Source organism: Alligator sinensis, unplaced genomic scaffold, assembly GCF_000455745.1.
Source record: "Alligator sinensis unplaced genomic scaffold, ASM45574v1 scaffold514_1, whole genome shotgun sequence".
NCBI lineage: Eukaryota > Metazoa > Chordata > Crocodylia > Alligatoridae > Alligator > Alligator sinensis.
Window position 1 is genome coordinate 88,232 of NW_005842385.1, and position 15,753 is coordinate 103,984.

At 40.9% G+C, this 15,753-nt stretch overlaps 1 pseudogene; it reads left to right on the forward strand.

The window, feature by feature from the left end:
* Positions 1–15,753, forward strand: part of LOC102380579 — a 54,964-nt pseudogene that overhangs the window by 20,025 nt on the left and 19,186 nt on the right.

The window sequence follows — 15,753 nt, forward strand, 5'->3', positions numbered from 1 at the left end:
CCAGTTTGTCATATTTCTATTTAAAGAGCGCACAATATTTCTCTCTGCTTTAAAGACTGAGAATTTTCAGACAAACAGAAAGTTTGAGAAACTGTTGAGATGTTAAGCATGAGATCAAAGGACAAAGACTCAAAAGGTTCAGACAGAAGTGGCAATTTTTGCCCAATCTGGCCCCTGAAAGTGCTCTGCCACCGTGATTTAACACAAGTGCATGACTGCAGAGTGCTTTAAAAGGGCCTGATCCCATGACAGTCTGAACTGTCATTAAATGAGGGTTCAGATGAAGGCACTCCAGAGCAGGGCACCTTCATTAACTTGTATCATTCTGGGGGTTGCCCAGTCAGTGCTGGAGAGTGGGGAAGGTGGATTGGAGCCCTCCTGTGGTGGGGTCTCCAATCCACACCCCCTTCCCAACTCCAGTGCAGGCTGGGGAAACCCCAGAATGGACCTCTCTCTGCTGCCTTCTGCCCCTCCCATCCTGAGACCGCACTCAGGGCTGGGGGCGGGGTGGGGATAGAGCTAGGGGAAGAGGCTGCAGAGACATAGCCCATCTCCCTGGATTGGCTCCAAATTGGAACTTGATCCTGTACCCTTCCAACCCAACAACTAATGTCTGTTGGGTTGGGAGGACTGGTCTAATTCATGGGGCTTTCTGTGAAGTGCCATGAGTTAGACTAGGAAGCTGCACTTCTATCTACACCTAAAGACATTTAAAACAACACAGTGAACTGTATATTGTCTACATGACTGTTTATAACTCATGTATTTTTAAAGGTAACAGCTGTCTCCTGGCATCTTCCCATAAACTAGGTAAATCTTTTTGATGCTGTCTTCTGAAAGCAATCACTTCAGAAATGAAACACTATTATGATAGTGATGAAACCTTAACTGAAAATGTGACTAGATCAGTAGTTCTCAACCTTTTTAGCCTTAAGGTAGCCCTCCATATCTTTCTAAATTTAGATTGTAATTCAGTGGGTATGTCTACATGTGCAGAGTTACTGTGCAGTAACTTAGGGTACAGTTATGTCTGAGCAGTTACTGCACAATAAAGCATGTGTAGACACCTTACTGCACAGTAACGCTGTGTATGTGAACTGAATTGGGACTAACTTTAGTCAGTCTACACACAACATTACTGCACTGTAACACCTGCACATGTAGATGCCGGTGTAAAAACCACTTACTGCACAGTAAGTTACTACGCAGTAAAGGCACATGTATACACACCCAGTGATCCTCAACTGAGGTACTGCAAAATTCAGAACATTTATGGAGAGGTGCTTTGAGGCTAAAAAGATTGAGAACCACTGACATAGAAACTACTGACTTCAGGCAGATGTGCTCAAATCCCAATGAAGGCAGATAAAGTTTGAATTCAGTAATGATGATTTCTATAAAAATACAGAATGATGTTTTTAGCTTCATACCAAAGAAGTTTATAAGGGCCGATATTTTCAAATATGGGTGTCTACAATTAAGCATATGTGAAGATTTTAAAACCTGGGAAATGTAGTGTGATTTTCAGAGGTGCTAAACATCACCAAGTCAGCTGAATATCTATCTACTAAAACCAGGATATAGGTCAATGTTTTGGTTTTTTCCCCCAGTTTTGCCAAAATATTTTGTGAGATAGTTGCCAACATCCTGATCTTAGCAACTGTAAAATGAGGCACCCGTTTTTGAAAATGCATCATCTTTTTTTTTTTTTTTTTTTACAGAGCATAATATTTCCTTAATTTTTGCAGTCTTGGAGTGAAGAATTTTCACGAGGAAAAGGAAATATATTAAATATGCTTGCTATGAGTCAGGAGAGGGGGTGAGGTATGTTAGTATGCAGTGTAATAAATTTAGAGGAGACAATAATAAACTGCAAATTGTTTGAATCATTCTTCTTTACACCCTAAAAACTGTGAATCCACTGACCTGAGAGTAAGCTACACTTAACAAGAAACTATCTTAGTTAAAACAAAACGTGAAAGAAGTGATAAAAAACTAATATATTGATATTGATTTAGACAGAAAAACAATGTTAAAAGGTGCAAGTAAATGCAATAAATGCAAGTTGGTAAAGGAAGCTAAAGGAATCCATACAATGTCAATGGCCAAAATGACCAGTGAAGTTAGAAGTAATTAAAAGGTATTTTAAACATATTCGGAACAACAACAATAAAAACCAAATTAACCTTTAGGTCAGGTTTATGTTCATTGCTATATGTAGATGATAAAACAGTAAATAGTAATGTAGAAAAAGCACATAGGTTCATTAAATATTTCTGTTCTGTATTTGGAAAATTCTGACCTGAAAGAAATTTAGGCATGACACTTTTTATTAAGGCTGGGGAAGGAGCCCACCAATTTATAGGTTCATTTAAAACTGGCTTACTGATAAATCTTAAAATGTAGTTGTTAATAGGGAGATATCAATGACCTAGGCAGGGTCCCCTAGTTATCACCTCCAATTCTTATTAATATTTATGTCTGAAGTCTGGATGATGATAGAAAACATTTGTAAAACCAGTTGCAAAGGACATACATTTGGTGGTGTAGCAAATAAGGAGGAAGACTGCTTAGTGTTATAGAGTGATCTAAATCACATGATTAAACGATTAGTATCAACAGCATACATTTTAATATAGGCTAAAGAAATCTAATACCTCTGAGAAACAAGAATGCATGACGTATAAATGTGATAGGAATCTCTGTCTTGGAAAACAGTGACTTGGGCTCATTGTTGATAATACTTTAGCATGAATTGTCAGCACAAAAAGGGTTAACACTATAATTGGAGGTGTAAAAACTGGAATACTGAATATCTATTGAGAGGGGATCACTGATATTCAGTGTTGGTTAACCACTGCTGGGATACCATGTACAGATCCGAGGTGCACTCATTCAGGAGGATATGGACATAATAGGGAGAGTTCAAAGGAAGGCCACAAAAATGTGCCGTAGGCTGGAAAATAAGGCTTATTTAACTTGCAAATGACAGGGGCTTGTATGTGGATAAGATATTGGATAATGCTGGTGATTGTTAAAACTGATTTTCAATATTGTTAAGAAAGGCACAAAAAGATCTGATTGACAGAAATTGAAGTTACACAAATTCAACTTTGAAATAAAACAAGGTTATTTAGGAGAGTATGTAATTAAATATTGGTGCACCTTACTTGCCATGACTTAATGACTTGAAAATGAGTTTAGATATCATTCCAAAAGATATGCTTTAATTCAAGCTTTGGTAGAAATTCCATGGCTGGGAGATGAAAATGTGCTCAAAATATAAGCATCAGTTTGAGTATAGAATGAAACGAATAGAATGAGAAACACTGAGGAAATAAGCCAAGGTACACTGAAATTTCTTCTTTTTATTCCCTTATTCCAATATCTTCTTAGGGGGAAGATGATCCCGTCAGACTTGGAGGCAGAAATACTCAAAGCCAAGAGACAGGTTTGTTTTTCATCTGTAAGCTTTAGGTTATAGTGGGTTCAATCTGGCACTCCTAACCCTGTGAAGCTAATGTTGAAGTTAATGGGAAGAAATAAAGCTGGGCAACATGTTTTTTAGTGCATAATACATTTTGTAAAAATACCTTTTTGGGGGAATAGTTATTATTCATTAAGTCACATCAAATTTAACAAATGGTTTAAAAAAGGGGACAGTTCTGAAAGCTGAAATGTTTAATTTATTCATGTAATTAATTAGAAGCTGTCCAACCTCTTTATTACAAGGATTCTAATCAAACTTTCCAAAACGTTTGCTACCTTCAGGAAGCGACCAAAATGTGTTACAAAATTAATTATGATTATAGTCACTGATGACTGACAGAAGAAAAGATGAGACTATATTCTCTAAAATACCCATTATGTCAATATGGATTTGTATGACCCTGTGTTATTTTCAGGGACGTACCCCCCTGTATGTCAGTGCCACAGCTGGAACCACTGTATATGGAGCCTTTGATCCTCTTGTCAACATTGCTGATATCTGTGAGAAGTATAAACTCTGGATGCATGTGGACGTAAGGCTTTTAGAGATATTACTCATAATTATTTATTATAGGATTATAATCTGGAATGTATTTTGTCACTAGAGGGAAGAGATTCCTATAAGATTCATTATCAACCTAAATATATAGATGTTGATGAATAGACTTATTTAAGAGGAGATAATCTTTCATTGAAGGGTGTGCCTGTTTAGAAATTGAGTCATCCATACTTGTTAGCCTTCAAGTACAATAAATAAAAATTCAAAGCACTTCTTTATATTAGAACAATGCAATTCAAAATATGGCAATACACTGTCATACAATGAATGATCAATGGAATGAATAGTGCTCTTTTAAAAGAGTTATTTATTCAGCATGTACTGACATACTAGTGGTACAAAGTCACTGACACTGGTAGAATATCTCCTAAACAAACTTGGGAGTGGCTAGGACCTGGATGGTGTGGGGGTCATCCTGGCATCCTAGAAATAATAAAGTAGTCAAGCCCAAACATATAGCAAGTACTGGATCATACAAACCAAATCAGTAGCAAGTAGCCCTGTCATTGGTGTTGAACTGACAAAGGGACATAAAAGGAATTTCAAAAGGCTTAGTTAGCTGTAACTAAAAGCTGAATTCATCTGAGGCTGAAATTCTGTCTTTGAAGTTAATGACAAAATAGAAATGGACTAAATATAGCCAGGATTTCACCATAGGCTTCATGGTTTGTTGAGCCAAATCTTCTTTGTTGTACTTTTTGCATGAAATCACAGTGGAGCCACAGGGTCTATTTGATTAAGTAAAAGTACATGTGGTATTGTCTATTTCTTGTGTGTAATAATTATTCACAGAGTAATCTAGAGAATTTTAGGTGTGATATACTGCAATACAGTGTTATCAACCAACAATTAGAATGCTATCTTGAATACACCCGCTTTGTTCTCCAGCAGCTTGTAGGAACAGGAGGTTCTCTCTTTTTTCCTGCCTTATTTGTACATTGGATTTCTGATACTATTTGATACTTGAGTTATTTATTAATGGAGTTGTGTCTTTTTCAAATGGACAGGTTTAATGAAGGAATAATTTCTACGCTTATTTATTATCATAGTTCAGCATCTCTCATTTTGTGTAGGCAGCATGGGGCGGTGGGCTTCTGATGTCTAGGAAACATTCCTGGAAACTTCATGGCATTGAACGGTAAGCATAAATATATTGAATATTATTATTCAGCATAAGTAGTATTTTTCTTTTCTCTCTTCTTCTAGCCATGTTACTCAGGGTTCGAAGTACACGTTGACTCTTGGTGGGGAGAGGGGGTTGCAAAAAAAATTGAGCTGCCCATCATGATGCCCTAATAAAATTGGAGACCCCCCAGGTTATGGTTTTCAAATCTTATGGACGGGTTCTCATTTCTTATGGGGTGGCCCAGCCCTGCCCCCAAGCTCCCCCATAATTCGAACCCTGATGTTACTTTTTCCTGAATCCCTCCATTGGCATCTTGTCTTTTTATGACAAGAGATTTAGCTTCACTTTTTAGGTCTTAAATAATTCTGCCTTACATCTGTATTAGATCACACTCCCTCCCATTACATGCATTCTTCCTAGTCCTTAAGCCTTCTTCTATTCTGAAGCTCCTTTTCTCATTCCAAGCTTCATACTTCTATCTGCCCTGTAGCTTCCTTCACCTAGAATCATCTTCATTTCCTGACTCACAATCCATAGTTTCTTCTTTCTTTGAAAATGTCTCCTTAAAAAGACTTCTTCTTTGTTTTAATAACCTCCACATTTTCCCAGCCCTGAATTGGGAAAGCCCTTGTGGTGTTAGCATATAAGCTCTTCAGAACAGGAATTATAGGTGTATATGACATATATGGAAAGCGGTACATAAATTAGTAATGGGGGGTGTGTGTGTGTGCGTATGTGCACCCATTTGTGCATTAAATGACCCTGTGCACAGTGTGCACAGCTAAACAAGACACCTACTGAGCAGTAGCCGAAAAATACTGCGCGGTAGCATGTCACAGCATGGGCAGTGCTAATACACCACTGCGCAGTATCATCAGGCTACTGCACACTAGCATCACCTAAAGACATTCACTTCTGCTACTACGCAGTTACTCTGGTTATTGCACATTTATTTAGTACTTGTATTATTTAATAAAAGTACTAAATAAATGCACAGTAATGACTGTGCAGTAGTGTCTCATGTAGACACACCCAGAGTGTACAGGGTCATTTAGGATAATTATGGATGCTGCATTTAACATGTTCTTGGTTTATCACTTAGAGCAAATTCTGTTACCTGGAATCCACACAAATTAATGGGCGTTCCACTTCAATGCTCTGCCTTCGTAGTCTGTGAAAAGGTATGGTAAATTGTATCTGTCCTGTGTCCTCACTGTCTCAAAATATTAGTGTGAAGATGAGCTCATGCTGTTATTCTGAAAGCAGATTAAGACAACTCCCAGTCACATAAACCCTAAACGCCAGTCCTCAACAGGTCTGATAGCCCTCCATCCTTTGAGGTGTCTGATGGGGTACAAATCCTGCTTTAGTCTCTCAAATTCGGTAGATATACCTCAAGGGTTATCCCACCTACCTGAAATTATTCCAGGATCATGCTCTAAGCCCCAGAATCATGGAACCTCTGGGAGAAGAAATCTTTCCCATCCTCACTTTTTATGAGTAAGGAAACAGCTTCCCAGAAGGCTTCTCCATGATCATGTAGCAGCCCACCTTCCAGACACGCAGGAAACATGCAGACGTGTGTGGAAGTTTGGTTCTCCAGGGACAAGTAGCAGTGGCACACCTTGTGTCACTGCTAGTTGTCCCTGAGGAATGCCTATGTCACGCGCACTCTGGTGCATGGCAAGTTACACTGGGTGGAGAAGGGAGGCTGGGGCCAGCACTGAGCTCACCCCAGCAGCTTTACCTGGGGTCCTGGGGGCCTCCCAGAGCAGTAGCAGCAGTCTTGCCGTGCAGAGCCTGGCCAGCAGTGGACTGTGGCTCTGACTGGCTAGGCTCTGGCTTTGGGCAGTGCATGGTTCTTCTGCGTGCGCCACTCCACTTTTTTTTCTATGCGTTTTTTTGACCCCTGGATACCCAGGGGTCAATAAAACCCTCTGTGCTGCTCCCTTGCAGCGTGGAGAACAACTGAACATGCAGCATGTGCCGCCGCAGACGTGTCTGCAGGGCGACATACCGCAAGGCCATGCTCTTCTGGATACGGTCACGCACTCTAGCTAGGTGAGATATGGGAGGGGTGTAGGCCATTCACAATTTCCAGATATCTCAGGATACAGGAAAGGGATATCCAAGCCTTATGAAAGCAGGAAGTAGCAAGTATTTTTTTCCAGTGTTGCTGTACATACATATAAGCATTGTTTATATTATAGATTTCAGAAGTAAGAGCAGTATCTAGTCCAGCTTTGGAGAATTATTTACTGATAGTTTGTGGGCATTATCTGAGTACAGAGCCCTGTGTGGAGGCTGAGATTCATATTTAAATTTATAAATTCATAGTAATAGATTTTTAAGGAAAAAAGGGACCACTGTGTCCATCAAACCTGAATCGGTTCGCAGAACTAATAGCTGAAACTTTTGAAAAACATCCAATACTAACTAGAAAGTCTTCAGGTAATGGAGGATCTGCTACTTCCCTTGGTTAATCTTTCCTCTGAGTATTGGACATTTGAATCAGGAAGGACAGCAGCCCTATTTACTCAGCACAATTTTCCACAAAAATTATCATATCTGAAGACAACCCTAGTATGTATTAAATCTGTGTGGTGTTAAAGTTAGAACATGTTTTGAGCAGTTCCACAGTAATTTTAATAAAATCTCTAACATGCAGAGCTCACTGATTGTCAGTACCAGACCCAGCACCATAAAGCAATCTTGAACCAGCTCTGATGCTGTGCCAAGGCTGGAACTGACAATCAGTTGATTGTCAATGCCAGCCCCAGGACCCTCCAGGGCTGTGGGCATCCAGCTTTCAATTTGATCCTGGAGGAACCTGACAAGTGAGTGATCCAGGATCCTTCCTGCTGTCATGTAGCTTTCCTCAACCCACCTGGGGGCTTGGTAAAGTGAAGGGGTCCCTGGTTTGGTAAGGATGCAAATTGCTCATTTTAACTCTCTGGAGAAGTCTGACAATAGCTTAACACATATTATTTAATATGACCTGGAGATGCTTCTTGGATAAAAAGTCATAACTTTGCTATGATATGCGACAAGGTTCCTTGAGTGAATCTGATATCTTTTATTAGACCAACCCAAATAGTTGGAAAATAATTATTAAGCAAGCTTTCGGGTTCAAAAACCCTTCGTCAGGCTAAGGAAGTTTCAGCAACTTCCTTAGCCTGACGAAGGGTTTTTGAACCCGAAAGCTTGCTTAATAATTATTTTCCAACTATTTGGGTTGGTCTAATAAAAGATATCAGATTCACCCAAGGAACCTTGTCTGCCTATGTCCTTAGACCAACATGGCTACAACCTACACGCCTATGATATGAGCACACTTAGCCTTGTTTTACTGCTTTAAGTGCACTTAACAACATGCTAAGTGTAAGATGCAACATGACCCTAAGTAGAAAGTTATATTTCCCTTTGTAGCACAAAATACCATGATGCAGCATTATGTACCTGAATGTTTGTCTTACACAGGAGCATTGGGACACAGGTAGCCTGGGTGTGAATTTACAGTGCAGTAGCTACTCCTTACTAATTCTGTACATAACCTCTTTCAAAGTTCAGTAAATGACCTTGTACGAGTTTGTGTTTAGTGCACACTATGAGGGTCCACAAAGGGGAAGTAGGTATAGAGTAGTGAGTGTTCTGTCTGTTCACATCCCAGCGTACTGTATGCTAACTTTCAGGCTGTGAGCTAATGTATCTGTGGAAGCCTTAACTTTGGAGTTTTCTGGCTGTTGAGTATTTTTTCCCTACTAGGTAAATTAAACACAAACACTCACACTACGTAAACACCCACAGAAATGTATAGTGAAAGCCATTAGAAAAAGTTAATGTTTACTGGCAGGTAGTTAAAATTTTACTGTGATGTTTACTATATTCCATACGCTATAGAAAACCCTGTGAAGTCAGTAGTAAAATCAAATGCCAAGGGAAGTTAGATTTTTTTTAAATGTTGACTACTGTCCAATATAAACACACAGTTTCCTATGCATTTATTTTGATGGCATTTGTTACGATACCGTTATTCTAAGACATACAGTTTCTTATTCTGTTTTTCTTCATTATTGCCCCTTTTTATTGTCAGTCTGTTTCTCTTTTCATAGTAGAAATGGCATTTTTGCTGCACAGTGAATTTTCTTTCTACTCATTCTGCCTGGATGGTAGCTGAGGACAAAAAAGAGTTGTTCGCATTATTGCAGGCAGACTGAAAATAAAGTTTTCATGCAAAGATTTTCACCACGTTAAGTCTGAAGATATTGCCAAGCACTTAAACAGAGCAAAAGAGTAAAGGCATATTTTGAGGACAAATTTGCAAAATTGCATGTGATTTCTTATGGAGAGAGAGAAACATTTATTATCCAGACAGAAATGACTGGTCCCAGTCAGATGTATATGGTGGTGTCTGTATTCTTCCATAGCCTTTGAAAAATGGTAGCAACTGTGGGAGGGGCATGTATTATTATAACATTAAATATTTTGGCTCTTGCATAATAAAAGCATTTATATGAAATTTTATACATTTGGGACTTTATCCTATGTTTTTTTCATATCAGAAGTTTCTCATAGTGATCTAGTATTCTCAACCTTATGCTGGGACCTGTTGAAAATTTTACAGAATCAATACTAGGCGTAACCTTATTCTAAATGGGAAGGTTTTTGGCTTCCACTGTGCGGTGACATAATGAAGAGGGCTGGGTACAAGACAAGGAAAATGTGGTTTCAAAATTTGTTAGCAACAGGCAGCAGAACAAATATAAGAATCCTCAAAGCCTTTTTAGAGACAGACGAACTAACTGACTGAGATTCCCATCCCAAAATAGCCAAGCACACTTACTAATAATGTGGGCTATCCAGATTTAGTTCCCTATTCTTTCCAGTTTACTACAGGGACCTAGGATGTGGGGGATCCACATGCAAATATATTCTCTAACCACTGTGTTATTGGCTGTTTCTGGAAGAGCATAGTGTCTACCACCACCATTCCAAGTCACACTTTATACATTGCCTCCCAAACTGAAAGCAGTGTAGGCAGTGTAACATAGTGCTGGCCACACATCTCTCAGCAGAGCTTATTAGACTGCTTGCAGCACTCGTAGATCATGAAGAAGCATGTTGGAAACAGGCATTGTGTGGTCCACTGCAGTTCTCCCTGGTCCCCTACAGAAGATCCTGTACCAGACATGAGAATTCTTGCTGACAAAATAAATTTCTGAGAAAAATAATGAAACAATAAATCAGCATTTTTTGACAAAAACACATTTCCTCAAAAAATGCCTGACCAGTTCATTTGTACACAGGCTAGATTTTATTCAAGTATGTAAATTGACTTAGGCAGGCAAGGTTCGTTAAGTAGATGTGATATCTTGTATTAGACCAACTGAATAGTTGGAAAAAAGTTATTGGCAAGCTTTCGGGTGCAATCACCCTTCTTCAGGCATAGGAAGTCTCTGCTGTTTTGAGACTCCAAGGAATGAGAGAAGCTAAAAGTGTGCCAGGATGTCAGTGAGAATGTAAATAGATAGAAATTAGAAAGACAAAAGATAAAGCAAGGAAGTGAGGGGGAAGAAGGCGGGGAGGCCAAAGGGAGACATTACAGTTACAGAGACAAGGTAGAAAAGAGGCTGTCTGTGAAAAAGGAAATAGTTGGAGATCAGGAAAACAGGAATGAGAGAAGCTAAGAGTGTGACAGGATGTCAGTGAATATATAAATAGGTAAAAATTAGAAAAATAAAAGTTAAAGCAGGGAAGGGAGGGGGAAGAAGGGAGGGGAAAAAAGGCCAAAGGGAAATACTACAGAGGCAATAATACAAGGTAAAGAAGAGGCATCAATGAGAAAGGAAATATACGGAAATCATGAAGACAAAGTGGGGTTCTATTCCACTCTACTCAACTCTGAAAAACAATGAATGCAAAAGCTGGACAAGTGTTCACTGCTTTTTTTAGACTCAATTATGAGGTTACAAGGATGACATGTTAAAAGAACAGATCCATTAATGATGTTAGAGGGACTCCGGCAGGGTGGGATAGGATTGCACTTAGGCACATCATAGATGGCAAAGGATCTGCCCCAAGTGTTTTTCAGTTCTACTCCAGCTTTAGTAGCTGATGCAGATATCCTTAAATGAAGCTCATTTGTCTAAATACTGTGTTTTTTGACAGTTGTGTTCCTTTTCAAGGGTCTTCTGCAAGCCTGTAATCAGATGTGCGCTGGATATCTGTTCCAACCAGATAAACAGTATGATGTAACTTATGACACAGGGGACAAGACAATTCAGTGTGGCCGGCACGTAGACATTTTCAAACTTTGGCTAATGTGGAAAGCTAAGGTAGGAAAGGACTTAGGAAATGCAACTTTAATTTCCTCCAGTCACTTCTGGCTGGTCAAAGAATGAAACAACGGGTCAGGCCTAAAGTTAAAATGGGGGTTTGGGTAAGAGTAGATAGTAATAGAGCTTCTGGTGGAGCACACTTTGCTATGAAACTCATTTCCCATAGCAAGTAGGCTGATCCTGGGCCATTCAGGGTTCACATCACAGTGCTCAGCTTTGGTCTATTAGTATGTCTTCTCTCAGGCCCCTGGCAGATGCTATAACAATTGCACCATGGCTTTTTATGCAGTGCAGCATGTGCATGGCTACATATGCAAAAGCCAGATGTCAAGAGAGGGCAAAAAGTGGCATGACAGCTTGTGATGCCACTTTTGGCCAGCTGGAGGAAATATTCCCTATCCCAAGCTCCAATACCTAGATCCAGACAAGGGAGGTGGTTTGGGGAAGGGAAATAATCCCTGTCCCATACAAAGCCAGGCAGGCTAGTGATTCTCCTCCCTTGGTGCTGGGCAGAGCAGGGGGAATCCCTTCCCTGAGCTGAGGAGGGCTCTCAGCAATGGGCAAAGATTGCAGGGAGTACCCTTCCCCAGCACAGAGGGAAGCACACCAGTCAAAGCTCTCCACTAGGGCTGTGCGAAGCTTCGGGTGCTGATTTGATTCAGAGGAGATTCGGCCCGATTTGGCAGCCAACTCTCCAAATCTGAATTGAATCAGGAGACCAATAAAAAGGTCTGAATCAATGTGAAACTCTCCAAATCAATTTGGAAAAGATTTGGAGAGCTTCAGAGATTCGGACAGTCCCTGCTTGCCGCTGCAGGGAGCTGGATCCGGACTCCATGCTGGTAAGTAGGGCGTGGGGGAGGGGACCATGGGGGAACCACTGTCAGGCCCCATCCCCTGCCTGCTCCCCCAGCCCTCCTGAGCACCCCCCAACCCCTGCTCCCCGCCCTCCCATGGCTACCCTGCCCACTCAAGCTCCTGGCTCTGAAAAAAAAAAAAAGAAAAAAACCCCTCTCACTGGCTGCTGCCAGGCAAGGGGGCAATCCCTGGTGGCCACTGCACCGCACTGTGTGAGGGACTCTGCTATGAGCCCCCATCTTCCACCCCCCTGCTGGCCCAAGCTCCCTGTTCTTTTAAAAAAAAGAAAAAGCTCCCACTCACCAGCTGCTGCAGCAGCCCTTGGGGCTTCTGGGGGCTCATGGCAGAGTTCCCCCAACAGTGAGGGGCAGTGGGGGGCATTGGAGATTGCCCCCTCGCCACCTGTCAGGAGCCAGTGAGTCCAGAATTAAAAAAAAAAAAAAAAGCCCCCAGGAGGCAGGGGCCCCGCGGGCAGCCACAGGTGGGGCTGGGGGAGTAGGGGGGGGGGGAACCCAATCTTCAGCTGATTTGGCGGTGGCCAAATCTCCAAATCAGATTTGGATGAATCAATTCCGGACAGCGATTCAAATCACTGAATCGAATTACTGTCCCCCAAATCAGCCGAATCCAAAGCAAATACTAGCCGCTTCGCACAGGCCTACTCTCCATCAGGGACTCAGGCATGCCAAAGATACCTTTTCCCCATGGGATTCCTTTTCCCCAGGGTGGGGGAAAAATCCTTTCTTCAGGACAAGCAAGAGGAAAGCACTGAGTAAAGCACAGTGTTTGTGTGTGGAGAGTGTGGAGCCATACCAAGATGCCTTAACTGCTTTGCCAGTAATATCACTTTGCTGTCTCATTCACTTTCAAAACATCTGAAGTCTATTTAATTAATGCCAGGATGGACAGATACTTTGGTGATGGGGACTTTAGAGAGCTACTGATAGCAGTGCAAGAATTAAAATGATTCTTCATCCATAATCCAAACTAAGCCTTTAAGCTCAAAAAAGATGAGGTAATTTCTTTGTCATTCTTCTTGTTTGTTATTTTTGCTACATCTTTATTTGTATTGTCTGTCTGCAAATTTTTCACGCTCATGTAGCTTGGATTATGTAAGTGTAAGTGTGCTATCTTTCCAAGTCCTCACAATCTTTTGAGGATCACTTATTACTATTTTAAACAAGTTTGCCCTTTTTTGGACCCAATTCTGAAAGGCACCAAGTTCTTTCAATTTCCATTAATATTATTTGCTAAAGATTTACACAACAGTCTCATTCATGGGATGCCTTATTTTTCTAACAAATCAAAGAGACTTCAGTTTAAATGCCATGCCTCCTTTCTTGAAGACATGATGCTGTTTTCCTTGTTCAAATGCTTCAGAAAAGGCAGAAAATACATTGAAAATCATAAAAAATGCAGATTTTAATTCATGAAAATAAATTGGAGTTGCAACAAAAACAGTGAAATGATAAGGGTAGGAAGCAAAACTATGTTTTCAATTCTTTGAAATAGTATTATACCTAAAGGTGAAAACACACCTTGTTCTTTAAGTGGGAAATTACATTAACAATTGCAGGATTCAATAAATATAAATACACATACAACTGAAAAATGAAATTTAAATTGGGTACCAACTTCAAGCAAAATACGGTTTCTATAACATGCATGTACAATCTTGTACAATCCAGATTTCAGGTGAAGTTTTTGTTTTTTTTGTTTTTTTTCCCTATAGCTAAAGCCTATAGGCTTTTAAAAAAAACAACCAATTACTTGGTTAGAATGAGTTTTGTCTGTTTTATAGAGTGATTATCAGTAAGTTCTGTAAAACAACACACTAAATTAAAATTTACCAGGACAGCCTTCTGGTTTCTGCATCATCAATTTTATTCTTACCTAATAAAGTTTTTCTAACGTCTTGTCTAATACATTTTTTTAAGTCACCACAATTGCTGAGCATCTATGTGTTGTTATTGAACAGGGAAATCAAGGCTTTGATATTCTTATCAGCAAATTCCTCGAACTAGCAGATTATCTTTACAAGGAGCTAAAAGCAAGAGAAAATTTTGAGCTTGTATTTGATGCTGAAGTAAGTAGAAAAATGCCCTTCTATTCTTCTTACTTGTACATATTCTCTTCTGCCCTCTATACATTTAAGTTGATGTAAAGTAGCATTACATTTTTATTCTGTCATTATCCCTGTTTATTCAGTTGAAACAGGCTCTTCATGGTTGAGTATATAAATACCTCATCCTATAGAAGAAAAGAAAAGCTTTATGTAGTATACATTTTCTGGAAGAGTATTTTGAAGTCTTTTTTATTCAATCAAAGGTTCTGGGATTACAGACAAACGTGGTAAACCAAACTGTACTGGAGGCTTGCTTTTGCTGTGTTATGAATAATAACACCGTGGCAGTGCACCTTTGGTGCCTGCCACTTTAAGGGCTGGAGCAGGCAGCCAGCAGGTGCTTGATGAGGGCAGCCATTTTAGAGCCTGGTTCTAAAGGCTGGACAAGCAGTTTGCTGATAGCAGATGAGGAGGTAATAACTGACTGAGCTGGCCCTGGAACATCCTGGAGGTAAGAGTAGGAACTACAGGGATGGCAAGAGGCTCCTGGTCCTGGGGATGACCTAAAACTGCACCTTGCCGGGAAAGGGTGGCCTGGCAGGGCTGTCTGTGGTGGGACAGCCCCCAAGAAATGCCAGGCCAGTGACCTCCCTGATGAAAGGCAGGTGGCAGCACCTTAACCCCAGCCCCAACCATCTGGTGGGTTATTGGGGGAGTTGGGGGCAGGCACACTTATAAAGAAGCACCTGAGCCCAGAAGAGGTGTAAGACCCCCCAGAAGCCCCAAAGGGGTAAGTATTGATATGGAGGCCTGCACAGAGTAGAGTACATAGAGGCACTTGAAGGACTGCGTGTGTGTAGTGCAGAGTAGGGCTGCTGAGGGTGGCTTGAAGGGCTGCACTGGGTGGTGTACTGAGTAGGTCTGCAAGAGTGTCTTGAAGGGCAGTACATGGGACAACCCCCCTAACTGAGAACAGGAAAAAGTTGCCTGGTGAGGGGCTAGGGGCAGAAGCAGCCCAGTGTTTGGTGCAAGGACAAGGCCACGTGGAGTAGGGGAACTCAAGCAAACCAAAGGTGCTGCATACACTGTGCCAGAGTGAGGGTAATGAAGCCTGATGGCCCAAAGGGGGTCACTCAAGGAAACAGGGCAGTAGAGAGTGGTCCAGTGAGGAGCGGTGTGTGAAAGGCCCCTCTGAGTGGGGGGTGGAGTGAATGTGAGTGTGTAAGAGGCCCACTAGTGGGCTGAGTTTGTCTCGGTCTGAACCTGGGGAGCAATAATAATCTGGATGTCACCTGAGACGCATGAGCCACAGTGTAGG